The following is a 14,474-nucleotide window of genomic DNA, read 5'->3' on the forward strand; positions in this document are numbered from 1 at the left end:
GGACTCAACAAATCTTTGAAATTTGCTGTTTGTGACAGAGTAGTTCTTCCATGCAGAAAAAAACAAGAATATTGCTCAGGTGGAATTAATGTCATGGACTGTGTGATATACATATTAATTAGGGTTACAATTAGCGTGTGGTCATAATAATGGATTGATTTGAATTAGAAGCTTTAATTTGACAAGTAAATATCTGGGGCTGATTGGCAACAAGTATGTATTTAACTTTAACCTTGAATTGAGCTTGATGGCAAATAAAAAAAAAAAAAAAAAAAAAAACAGAACAAGAGAAAGGAAAGTGGAGGCAAAAGCCTTGGATGAAGGTTTGGAGAATGGAGAATGACAGATAACAGTAGAGAATCCACAGAGTAGACTTGTGGAACAAAAGGTGGATAGAAAAAGGTGGCTAGAAGGAAAAAAGAAAAAAAAAGGCCAGAAAGAAGGGTCTATGTTTTTACTGCTATATTTTTACTCCCTTTGGTCTCCCTTTCTTCTTTCTACTTTTCCATTTTTTGAATCAGTTACTATTCTTTTCATTAGCTCTGCTGCGGTGGCCTGAGAGGCTGGTAGGATTTGCCCGGCTAAAACTATTGATGCATAATACATTATATGGAATAATATTCTTACTGTCCTTTGAGCCTTGAGTTTATTATCACTGGAGTACTTCGATAGCATTAAGCTACATGATAGACACTGAGAAACTCTACAAGCATTGCATATGGTTGTATAGGTCTGTTTGTGTACTTACAGAGGTAGCTGAGCTCCCAACTCTTAATAAGGGCAAAGTCCTATAAAATCAAGCTGTATTTCTTTCTGTTTAAATGCTGTGTCTAGCTACATGTACTCTCCATCTATTAGTAAACGTAAAGATATGCAATTATATAGCACAAATGAAGATTTTGTATTATATAAACGAAACCACAAACATCTGTCTCCCTTTATTCTATTCATATAAGTGAGGGTATGTACTCATCAAAGATTAATACTAGCTGTGACTTTTTTTCTGCCAAATGTATGTAGCATTTCCATACTAATGGTCCTACCATTAATATGGAAGTGCTACATACATTTGATGTAGCCCAAGTGATGCCCAAGCCCTGTCCTTGAGAAGCTGATTGCCTACAGTATTGTAATTGATTAGGAAATATCAAAATGTTTGAAAAGAGATTGTTGAAATGGATGAAACTGTGTAAAAATGCTAAGAGAAAAAAATCAGAGATTGTCATGAATTAAAGTGATACAAAGTTAGCAATAAGAAATCAGTAAATCAAAGTAAATTAAAAATAAAATAATTTAAATGAGCAAAAATTAGGTCATCAAAATTGTATAGTGTTTTATTATGGTGAATAAAAAGAAGCTTTTTCATTGCATACATCAGGAATTCATTAAAGGAATGTTGAATCGTTTGATTATGTTGATGGCTTTGTGTTCATCTACCTACTCTTTTGCAACTTGCTTTTAAAAATTATGCATATATTTTCATGCTGATTGGCTTGGGTATGGGACGCAGTTACAGTTAAGGAGTAAAGTGAGGGAAATAGTCCTCAAAGGACAGAAACTCTGTCCTTGATCCAGGGTAAAATAATTACTTTACTTAACACAGCGGGTGATAGGATTAAGTCACCAGAAAAACAAACCTTAGTTTCCGGATCTGGAGCCTACTTTCTAGGAGCTAATGAATGACCAAGCAAAATAAATAGTTTAAACTAAAAAGACAAATTTTAAAATGTCACTTACGAATGAACCCTTTTATCCATTTCTTCTTTTCTTTCCTCCATTTTATTGTGTGCTTTTTCACAATTTTGTTGATGTCTTTTATTGAGGATTTAAGATGTTTGAGGTGGAGAGTCATGAAGGAAGGCATTAAATTTTGTTTCTGAATTTCATAACCCAAGAAATGTAGAGGGCTTTATGGATGCTCAAGGTAACAGTTTTCTCTTCTGCATTTTGACTGAAAGTGGCCAACCATAGTCTAACTAGGGTAAATGGATAAGGGTGGAAAAGGCATTTATTTTACAGTATTATGTGTTTTTGAACATGTATTTAAAAAATCCTAGTTAGTAGGATTCTTGGTCCTACTCTCTATTGAAAGAGACTCTGCCATTATCTCTATCCATTGGTCAGTTACCAAATTGAGGACCTTAGCCTTATTTTATAGAATCCTTAATAGGAATTAAAATGTCAACAGTATAATTTTTTGATAGAAACATGCATTCATAAAAATGAATTTATTTCTGAAAATCAATTCTGAAGTCATAATCTCTGAATATTTCAGACCCAGACTCAAGATAATCAATATCACCAACACAGGAGAGTATTGATAGTATACAGGCTCTGAGTTCCCTCAGAGGTTAAGTCCTGCTATGAAATAAAACAGTGCTTCTCAAATGTTGATGTGCATACAAGTCACTAGAAAGCTTGTTGAAATGTAGATTTGAATTCAGTTGATCTGAGGTAAGGCCTGTAATTCTTCATTCCTAACAAGCTCCCAGGTGATGTTGCAAGTCTGAGTTCCACACTTCATATAACAAAGGAATAAAGACATTACAGTTTGACTGTCCTAATGGAGAGAAGCAGATGAATAGTCCAAAATTCATTCATAAATGGCTTTAGAATATTCTTTTGTACTTATCTGGTTGTGAATTTATATTACATTTTAAAAATTTAGTGCACTTTAATTGAAACATTCTAAGGAACAACTATAAAGACTTTGGAAACCCTAGAATGTGGCAATAATCCCTTCATTCACTCCTAATAACTGCAATTTTTTTTTTTTTTTGAGAGGCAATATAATCAATTTACATGCTGGTTCTTGACAAGGTAGAGTTGCTTTATTTTTCTCTTGGCATTTTTTCCGCCTGATTTCCTTTTTAGTATGCATTTAAGTTCCTACCTTTGGGAAGGGGTGTGTTGGATTGTTTGTACTTTACAAATTTTCTTATTGAAGTCATGTTAAAATTATTGACAGATTCCCAAGGCAATACAGAAAAAAATATTTTGCCTATATGATATAAGACTATGTAAAATAGATTATAGGCTGTGAGAATAGGGAGTTTTGTAGAAGTGGAGCAGGAGAAGGAAGAGGAGGGAGAAAATGGGAGGTTGCTGCTCTCCAAGGTGCAAAGCCAAACTTTAATGAAATTTTGAAATGGCTCTGAGTCATTTTCAAATATTCATCTATCTTTCCATTTTAGCCCTTTCCTCATGATCCCCTATGCTTCATGCATTCCAATTACCTAAACCCTTATCAAAATGGGAGACGCACAGGGCCCCATGTAGGGTGCACAGAATGTGCTGTGCACGCCTCCAGGGCATAACATTTCCTGCAACTGAGCAACATGCATCAGAATCACCTAGAGATACTTGTTTGAATGCAAATTCCTGTACCTACCTCAAACCTACTGATTTAGAATCTCTGGGGTGGGACTAAAAACGTCTCATTTCTCCAAATTCTAGAATTTGATGTTACATGTTCGAAAGTATGAGGACCACTAGTCTACATTTTGTGTGGCTATCCAGGCCTGTTCTACTGCATACTCTGCAGTTATTCTGCAGCTCCCACAAATTAAAAATCAAATTTCTCTAACAAAGCTTGCTGAGGTGTTGGTGAATGGACAGACCTACAATATTCTCAAAGATATTTGGATTTTTTTTTTTTTTTTTTTAGAAATTCACGTTCTTTTATTTATTTATTTATTTATTTATGGCTGTGTTGGGCCTTCGTTTCTGTGCCAGGGCTTTCTCTAGTTGCGGCAAGTGGGGACCACTCTTCATCGCGGTGCACGGGCCTCTCACCATCGCGGCCCCTCTTGTTGCGGAGCACAGGCTCCAGACGCGCAGGCTCAGCAATTGTGGCTCACGGGCCCAGTTGCTCCGCGGCATGTGGGATCCTCCCAGACCAGGGCTCGAACCCGTGTCCCCTGCATTGCCAGGCAGATTCTCAACCACTGCGCCACCAGGGAAGCCCCAGATATTTGGATTTTATAAAAGAATTATTGTTAACTAAAATGCAATTCTATTTGGCAAAATTTTAGGCATCGGGATAGGTGAAATCAAGTGGACAGGATATTTATAACTGAGATTTTCCTCTGGAGTAAAATCTTCAAAGATGTTTCTCAAAAGAGAAACAACTTCCTCACTTTCTTATGAACCTAAAGATTCCCTAAATAGTTACAAGCCCCCTACGCCCACCCATCCACATACCATTATGTATAGTTATACAGAGATTTGGGGGCAGAAGCAGCCAGTTTTGTGGACGATTTATAAATCCTGCGATGGTACATAAGGACTGAGCGGTTTCGTGATATTTTCCAGGTGGCTAAACCAGGGTGGAGGAAGGAAGTAGCAATATCCCTATTCCACACATATTTACTTCTGAGTCCTTCCCATGGAACAAGTCAACAAAACATTTGATGGAATTAACAGCACAATGTGTCTAGTCTTACTAGCTTCTTTCTTTCTTTTTTTCTTTCGGAAGGCTGTTTGTTGGAATGAGTTTAGGTTAACTATGTAAAATATACTCACAGTTAATTGAGAGTGAATTATAGTTATAACTTTATATAGAGCGAGGACAGGTCTGAGGTTGAGATGAAAAATCACAGACCTTAAAAATCTAGCTTTGGTTCCAGCTAGGGCTCCACACACAGATATTCTCCTTTTAGTCCTTATTCATTTCCTCTTCTCCCTCTTCATCTGCAAAATGGTAAAGTAATAACTACTGTGCAGCAGTGTTCTCGGGGGGTAATCAATGTTTTTCCCAAGATGAAAAATATTTTGTATGTAGAATGAACAGTATTACTTTAATTTTAACCACATGTTCTGCATAAAATAGGTCATTAGGCAAAAAGTTTTTTCCTTAAAAGTAGAATATGATAAGTAGCAGTGGAAATGCAGAATTTTACGGCCACAGTGATATTAGAAGTTGAATATCTGCTATAGTAAATCTCCTCACACACTTAACAAACAGCATGAGGTTGAGGTGTTTGTTTGGTTTTCTTAATTTTTATTTATTTATTTATTTTTGGCTGTGTTGGGTCTTCGTTTCTGTGCGAGGGTTTTCTCTAGTTGTGGCGAGCGGGGGCCACTCTTCATCGCGGTGCGCGGGCCTTTCACTATGGCGGCCTCTCGTTGCGGAGCACAGGCTCCAGACGCGCAGGCTCAGTAATTGTGGCTCACGGGCCCAGCCGCTCCGCGGCATGTGGGATCTTCCCAGCCCAGGGCTCGAACCCGTGTCCCCTGCATTGGCAGGCAGATTCTCAACCACTGCGCCACCAGGGAAGCCCTAGGTGTTTGTTTTTACAAGAACAGATTTTGCTAGTTTTGGGGAAGGGTGGATGAGGACTGCCGAGCTCACTGATGGCTGACTCTTCCATGAATGGAAGGGACTTAGCGGGGGGAAGAAAAGACAATGTGAAGATAAAAGAGTCCAGTTCCTTCCTAAAATCCTTGTCATACTTATAGGGCCCCCGAGTCTTCCAGCTAACTCATATTTGACCATAAGCTGTGTCGTAGCTGTGAGACAAGACTCAGAATTCCTGGAGGAAAGAGGTTGATACTTCCTTCAACCTTCCAGATATAACACACATGGTCCTTTAAAATCTAGAGTGATCTATCTAAAAACAAACAAACAAAAAACTAAGAAAGTTAATAATTTGCTTCAAAATCTCCTTGAAATAGGCTGGGGATAACTGGAGGATTGGATTGTACTGGAGGGAAGTTGATTAAAGACAAGTCAAGGATCTGACCAGGCGTTTTGTTTGGTCTTCAGTGCATGTGGCTATTTAAACTAAAATTGATCACAGTTGAATAAAATTAAAAGTACACTTTCTCAGTCATTCTGGCATATTCCAAGGGCTCAATAGCCACATGTGGCTAATGGCTACTGTATCAAATGTACAGATATAAAACGTGTCCATCATTGCCGAAAGTTCTATTGGCCAGCACTGGACTAGATTTTCACAGACCAAATAGCCCACCAGGAAAGGTCTTTCTGCCCTGAACAGACCTCACCTCTGACCTGGTGCCCATACTTACTTCTCTTTTTAAAGTCACGTTACCACTGTATCTACAGAGTCCTTACTGGTCACTTATCTTTTTATCACCTTAAAGGAGATAGAGTGAAATACAGCAGATCTTCCTGATCAGATAGAATAAAGCATTGGGATTTGTACTGAGATATGATTGCCATGTTTTTTCTTTTACTGGTGTATTGAAATATAATCACACAGGTTCCAAACTTTAGGAATCCCCCAAACCAGCAGTATGAATCTACATTTGAAATGGGGGGTCCCAAACACCAGACTGCTCGTGGTAATAGGAGCTTCTCTAATCAACCTATCAGCCATGCAGGCAAGTAAGCAAGCAAACACTGAACAAACAATTATTTGCCTAGCAATGTTGGGGCACAATGGAGACAGAAGACAAGATTTGGTCTCTATTCTAAAGGTATTCATTTGAGTCTGAGGAGCAGTTACCTGAGTAGAAAAAAAACATGGAATTAAGTTACATACAAACTTAAATGAGTGCTCTAGAGTTTTTACTTTCAATAGGAAAAGGCACCTGCCCAAAGCTTCAGGGCTCTTCTTTGGTGAGGTTGATGGCAACCAGGTGGAATTGAGTGTAGATATGCCAGAAGGCTTGAGCTTAGGTGGAGGGTAGAGGTAGAGGGTGAGCAACAGCAGATTTTTGACAGTTTTTTTTTTCTTTTTAAAAACACAGAAATTCTTTCTTGAGGCAGTTGGTAACAACACTAAGATGCTGGATCTGATGTGTAGCATAAGATATTTTTAACTTTTCTATTTACAGAAACACTGAAAGATAGCTTTCCCACTGGACAAAATTCTTTGTCTGTATTCCTCAGGCTTTTCGATAATTGAAAAAACAACCAATCAGCTAACTTTCCAACTTTAGATCAAATGCGAGGAAATCAATGGTGCTCAATTGGAGAATGAGAGGTCCCTAAATCATACAGTTCTCTGTTTTTTCAGAAAAATAGATGCCTGTATGGAATTATCACCACTGTGGCATATATGAAGGAAAAAGAAAAGAAAGTAAAGCCTATGAAGAGATTTCATAACAAAAAGAAAGGATAAATAATACATACATAATAAATAAGTAGATACATATTTCATTGTAGTTTAATTAGTATAAAATTTTGAAACCAATCAAGTTTTATAAAACATTATACATATGACAATACAGAAAAGAGATGACATAAGGTGATAGAGATGAAAAAAATGTGTGGGTCAAGAGATATAAAGTAATATAAAGGTTAAGTACAATAAATAAAAATGTTATAAAATTTATTAAAAAGTGGAAATAAAATTTTTGCCTGTTGTAGACAAAGTAAAGAATAGGACTGACATGGCAGAAGATCAAAAATTACATAAAAGATTAACTTAAGATGTTGCCTAAAATGCATAGGACAGCAAAAAGAGGTGCAAACAATTAATGGGAAGATGATAAACACAAAAGATAAACAACGAAATATGGAAACTTGTTGTTTTCCTAAAGAAGAATCATAACAAATGACCTAAAAGAAAATGCAAAAATATTATGAGAGAAAACACCCAGAATAAACTTACTCTGTAAACTCATATGGCCCATGAGTTGTCAACTTTAAACGAAAAGGAACTGAATGTAAACACATTCTGATAAAAGTCTGTACATTTAAAAATAAAAAAGAAACTACAAGCATCTAGGATGAAGGAAAAAAAAAATTAAATACAATGAAAGAAAAAATACCTGGGTTTCAAACTTTTCCAAAACTTATAAAGAAGAGAAAACAACAGAGCAAGATCTATCGCAGAATTTTCCAACACTTTTGCAACATGGCCCCAGAGGAGTGAAATGTGGCATGTTTAGTGCTCGGGGCTGTTTGCAGTCAGGTGACTAGTGTGGTAAACCTACTGCCAAGGCATTTGCTCAGCCAGACTCAGGCTGAGGGTGTTCCCATCCTGTTACCACTCTTAAACCCATTCTTGACATAAGGGATTTTAAGGGAAAAGGTTGTGATGTAAGAGATCTGGACCCAGTCAAGTTTCCATATTCACTGGGAAAAGTAAAGGGAAAGACTAAAAAGCTAGCATTCATTCTGCTCTGAAAACAAACAGCTATTAAGCAATTTAAAGTCACATTCAAGTTCAGTGAGGCACAATTAAATAAACATTTTAACAAAGAATTTGTAAACCGTGTTCAGAAAAAAAAGATGGAAAATTGCAAAATGACTATAACAAACTTGTAATGATAAAATCGTTTAAAAATGATAATCAAGGTTTAAGTACAGATTCTTAAAAAAAATGAAAGCACGGAAGGGTAGAAGTGGAATAAAGAAGTTTGGTAATTTTCTCATTCTACATAGAAGAGGTCAGGATAGGCCCTTAAAATACTAATATTCATAAATAAAGATATTTGAAGTTTAATATTTTAAAAATGCAAGCTTAACAGTTATAAAACAAAAACAGGATGTTTACCTTTAAAATGAAAAGGAAAAAATTAAATAAAGTATAATGTAAAGGAAGCACAATAAATCAAAGCATGAAACTAGATTAAAGAAGACCAGACATATTAATCATGAAAATACATTTAAATACTTTGAAAAATTTTCTGTTAATAGGCAAATCTCAGACTGTGTGCAAATATCAAAACACAGATGTCATTGGCAGCATAATTTTGCTATTAAAAAGCTCAAAATCGATTCAGAAGAGAGATAAAATTTTAAACACACCATATAAATCAAATACATACGTATATTTAAAAATAAAAACTGGAAAAAAAAGAACATATGAATTCAGATGCTAGGAAAATAATAAAATAAAACTAAAGAAAATAGAATGAAAGAATTAATAAAATTAAAGACAGGAATTAACGAAGCATTGCTGAATGTTTTTTTTTATTCCGTCTTCATTGTGTATCAGGGCTTAGAGGACAAACATGGGTCAACCGTCGCTAGCCACTCATCTGCTTTCCTTCTCTGTGTGAACCACCTCTGTAGGAGATTCTAAATTTAGCTCAAGAGATCAGGATCAAAAAGGGAAAAGAAAAATGCCACGGCCTCATCGGCACTCCCGCTATCTCTCTATCTTTTGAAAGCAACAAGTGACGTCACCCAGCACTCACCTGCGCATGACAGTTTCCAGCCGGGACCACTCACCTGCGCATGACAGTTGCGAGCAGGAGCCTGAAGGCGGAAACCGCTTGTTCTGCCAAAGCTTTTTTTCTTTCCCGCATGAAAGGCCAGCTGGCTCCTAGATACAGATGTGGAATTACAGCACGTGTCGAGGACTAAGCACAAGCCTTTCTAACAATGCTTTCTAACGATGTTACAGAGCCGTTCCTTGCTTCACTGCACTTTTTTTTTCAGACATTCAAAAGTGGTTCTAGACCTCCAGAAATGTGAGTCTCTCTATCCAGTCCTGAGCGCTCACACACCACCCGGGAGCCTCCTGCCTCAGACAAGGGCCTGGACAAACCTGTCTCTCCCTCGAAGTCTTCAGAAGGTTGCAGGTGTGTGCGGAGTTTGTCTCTGTAGTGGAGCTGGTGGGAGGAAAGCCCGGGGGTGTTGACCTCCGTCAAGGTCAAGTTATCCAGCTTGGCGCGTGTCACCCGTTGTCTCACTAGGCTGTCGGCAGACGCCCGGAGCTCGGCTAGCGAGTGTCCAGATCTCATCTGCTTTCGGGATGTTGTCCGAAACCTTATTTAGCAGGAGTTTGATAAGTTCCCCTGGAGTAAGGGCTAGGTCTGGGGGGAACGTTTCTTCCTTTCCTTCATGATCCTTTATCTTCTCCAACTTTTCTGCGTCCGTCCACTCGGGAGGAAGCAGCCGACCCTTCTTGGGTTCGGGTTGATCTCCCGCCACAGAGGCACCTGCACTGGGGAGCCAGGGCGGAAAGGCCCCAGGTCGCTCCCAGTGAGGTAGATCTTGTCCAGGCTGAAGTTCGGGATAATGGGGACCAGCTCCTTCTTAGCCGCAAACTCCAAGTCCTTGGCGGCGCCAGTGGTAGGCCCCGGACTCGCCCTCAGCTCCCAGGAAGATGCGCAACAGTGGCTGCTTTCCTGCCACTTTCCCGCCACCGTGCAGGACCCGCCCCCTGAACTATTTTTAGAGTTATTTTATCCCTAAAACTAAAAGCTGATGCTTTTAAAAAAATCAGTAAAATAGATTTAACCTTGGCAAGTCTGATTTAGTGAAATATGGAATACATCTATTTAAAATTAGAAATTGGAGTTGTTTTAGTTATCAATATTGAAGTGATTAAAACATTAAAAATAATGGGTAAATTGCGTGGCAAGAAATGGAAAAATCCAGAAGAGTGGATATTTTTCTAGAAACTATATGCGAGAAGTTGAAAAGATCATGTGTACATGAACAATAAAAAGAATAGGAGAAGATAATTCAATTATTATTATTTTTAAATAACAGGGGGTAAAATTTCTTCATTAAAGAATCACAAACCCCGAAAGCCTTAAAAAATGACTGGCAAATTTGATCTAATAAAAAATTTAAGACTTCTACTAAAATATTTCAAAAATAAAGAACAGGAGAAAATGTTGGCCACACATCAATAGATAATGGATAAATATGCATAAATATAAAGAGCAACTATGGATCTAAAGGAAAAAGATAAACAGTTAAATAGGAAAACGAATATGGATATGAACAGGCAATTCATTTTTTTTAAATTAATTAATTAATTAATTAATTTTTGGCTGCGTTGGGTCTTTGTTGCTGCTCGCAGGCTTTCTCTAGTTGTGGCGAGTGGGGGCTACTCTTCGTTGAGGGGCTCAGGCTTCTCCTTGCGGTGGCTTCTCTTGTTGCAGAGCACAGGCTCTAGGCACGCGGGCTTCAGTAGTTGTGGCACGCGGGCTTCAGTAGTTGTGCCATGCGGGCTCAGTAGTTGTGGCTCACGGACTCTAGAGTGCAGGCTCAGTAGTTGTGGTGCACGGGCTTAGTTGCCCCGTGGCATCTTCCAGGACTAGGGCTCGAACCTGTGTCCCCTGCATTGGCAGGCAGATTCTTAACCACTGCGCCACCAAGGAAGTCCCAATTTATTGTTGAAGATACACAAATGGTTGATAAACATATGAAAATTATTACACTTCTAAATGCAAATTAAAATATTAAAGACACTTTTCTTCCATAAGGTTGACAAATTTGAAGTAATTGATAAGAACTATTTTTGGCCAGAATGTGAGCAAACACTGTTGATGGGAAATAAATTGCTGAAGTCTTTGATAATGGACAGAAATTTTACGTAAAGACATCATTGGATTGGTATTTGCCTGTGTATGTGAGTGTGTGTGTGTGTGTATAGACATATACATATGTATATATAATTATATACATGTATATACATAGGTCTCATATATAACATTCTCATATATAACATATGAAAACATATACCTATGTATATGTATTTTGCATTTATATGAATTTGTGGAAAGTAGAATAGAAGGATTCACCCTGTGATTTCCTCTGAGAAAAGGAACAGGGGCTGGTGTGGTGGTAAATGAGGCTTTCACGTTATACTTCAAATACTAGGTGTTTGCCTGATTTGTTTTGTTGTGTTTTTTAACAAAGAGAAATATAATTTATTACTTATTTAAGTAAAAATGTAACTTCTTGCAAAAGAACGAGTGGAGGTGATTTGTATTCTAAGGGCATAGAGAAGTCATTTCAAGGATACCCCAGTGGATATTTTGGTTATGAAGTAGATAGCTGTGAAATATTCTATTGATTAAATTGGTTAGCAGAATAAAAATTTTAGGACTGTCTCACGATGATTTGAAAGAGCCTAGAGCTGTGGTGCATTTTCCCAAGTCATTAAAACTCTTTGTACATTTAATTTAAAATGACTACCTAACATTAGGTAATATTTCTCTGCCATTCAATTTTAAGTTTCTTACAATTTGCCTTTTAAAAACCTCCAGCCATGAAGGGTCATTTTTGTGTGTATGTTTGTTGCCGTGTCTATTTATTTTTCGGATTGAGACACTATAGCCTGTAAGCTCCCGCACCCCACGTTTCAATGCCGTGTATTTTCTTAGGCTATTAGGAAGATGTTCTTGTGGAGAGCTCCTTGGACTGAGAATGTCCTTTCTGTTTTTATGTGAAATACTCAAAAAAAGGCCTTTCTGTAGTTGCTTTTCTGTCGTTTATAGATATGTGTAGATCAGAAATATTTTCTGTCTTCAACTGCATTCTTCAACCCTGAGTCATGTAGGCCTGTCAGATTCAGACTTGTCATTTTGCCTTTATACGACTTTTCACGACTAGCATCCTTTGGGCGCCTCTACCCTCTCTCTGAAGCTTCACTCTCTTTTTTACACTCAGTGTTCCTGCTCCACTCACCTTAGCATGTATTTCCAATAGTGTTCCTTGAGAGTAAAGTTTTTCACTTCTGAAAATGAGTATTTGCTCTGAATGTATCCAGAGCCTACACTGACAAAGCTGTGTTTGATCTTCTCACATTCAGAAGCTCTGTTTGCTCGCTGTGAAACTTGTATCCTGTAAGGGCATTTAGGTTGTTCCCAGATCCTTTAGTCCCTGCTTCCATAGGGTTATCTCATTTTGGTTGTGATTATTTTGGAGTAAGATTTGGTTCCCATGGCTTGTGGTATAAGTGGGTGTCACTCTTTCACTCCTCAGTGCTCCAACCACATAGTTGTTATGCTATGCAGGGCACACAGCTCTTGGTGTTTGGGCCACACTCATGCCTGTCCTGAAGTTCGTGGGGATTCCTTGTTCCTAGTTTTGCAGAGGATATTGTCCATAGTGTTGTTTGTTTTGTCTTCTTTAACACTCCTGATTTATTATTTAGGAGGGTTTTGGGGAATATTTAAAAAACTATACTGCTGGCATCATCACACTGCACAGTTGCTGGTTTATTTGATATCAGGAGGCTTCAACTTCTGTTTATGTAGTGAAATCATTTCAGTATTTTCATCACCAGCTTATTTAGAAATGTGAAAATAAGGGTATTTTGATATTTTAATTTTAGCTCATGTCTTAGCTTTTTTGGAATGTAGCATTGATTGTTGATTTTCTTTCTCCCACTACTTAAAAGGCCATGTGAGGGCGGTGACACTGTCTTATTCATCTCTGTGTTCGCATCACCTGGCACCTACAAACAAATGCTTGTTGGAAAAAAATGAATAAAATTTTTATAATTCATTATTATTACTGTAATTCAGTAAAGTTTTCATTCTTGGTCCACCTATGTAAACTTCTAGTACTTACCTCTTCATACGTCTAAATTTCTACCCTCCCCTTTTCTGCTTTCTTTTTTCTCCTTAGCAGGTGTATTACTATCATGTTATATCTTTTTTTTTTTTTTTTCATTTGCGTCCTTAAAATCTTTTATTGTTTTCCTGCTGCTTATAGGATAAGGTCAAATCCCCCTTGCATGGCAACTCAGTCCTCCCTGATCTGGCCTGGCCTGCGCCTGCTCCTGCCTCTGGCCCATCCCACCTTCCCTGACCCTCCATCCGGTCTCGGTGCTTGCATCGTCTGGAAAGCAACGCATTCTTTCTGTATGTTCCTGCTTTAAATTTTTACTTGTTTATCTCCTGTTTACCTCCATTGTCTTCCTGGAGAAATAGCATAAATACCCCTCCCCTTCATACTCCTAAGTGAGTATTTCCCTTTCAGGTCAGAGAATATTGTCATTTTTTTTTTTTTGAGATTAAGTTTTTTATTTTATTTTTAATTAAAAAAATTTTTTAACATCTTTATTAGAATATAATTGCTTTACAATGGTGTGTCCATTTCTGCTTTATAACAAAGTGAATCAGTTATACGTATACATATGTCCCCATATCTCCTCCCTCTTGCATCTCCCTCCCACCCTCCCTATCCCACCCATCTGGGTGGTCACAAAGCACCGAGCTGATCTCCCTGTGCTATGCGGCTGCTTCCCACTAGCTATCTATTTTATGTTTGGTAGTGTATATATGTCCATATCATGTTGTATCTTACTTATCTTGTTTATTTTGTCTCTCCATCCTCACCGCTGACAGGAATGTGAGCTTCCTGAAGGCAGGAACTTTACCTGTTTTCTTCACTGCTATATCCCTAACATCTAGAGAAGTATCTGGCAGAGAATAGATATCCAATAAATAATTCTTGGGGTGATTTTCTTCCTTAAGAATGAACTTTCATAATCCTCACTCTTACATGTGTGAGGTGTTATCGGTTGAACTCATGGAATTTCTAGCTTTTCAGAAACACCGCTGAAATTAATGAAAAAAATGAAAAGTGAGATCATATATTTTTATAAGCATATCTAATTAAAAGAAAATAACTCATTAATTATAAAAAGAAATTTTGTATCATTTGCAAAATGTTAAATTATTTTAACAGAAATGCTCTAAGTTTAAAAATGAAGATGTTAATTTTTCCTTATAGTACCACTTGGTTTACTGCCTGCTTTTGGAAAATGGCTGACCATAACAGTTTTCTTTTTTTTTGTACTCAA

At 37.6% G+C, this 14,474-nt stretch overlaps 1 pseudogene; it reads right to left on the reverse strand.

The window, feature by feature from the left end:
* Positions 1–9,357: 9,357 nt before the first annotated feature.
* LOC118906717 lies at positions 9,358–13,245 on the reverse strand (annotated as a pseudogene).
* Positions 13,246–14,474: the final 1,229 nt, after the last annotated feature.

The sequence above is a fragment of the Balaenoptera musculus genome, chromosome 14 (assembly GCF_009873245.2).
Source record: "Balaenoptera musculus isolate JJ_BM4_2016_0621 chromosome 14, mBalMus1.pri.v3, whole genome shotgun sequence".
NCBI classification, from domain to species: domain Eukaryota; kingdom Metazoa; phylum Chordata; class Mammalia; order Artiodactyla; family Balaenopteridae; genus Balaenoptera; species Balaenoptera musculus.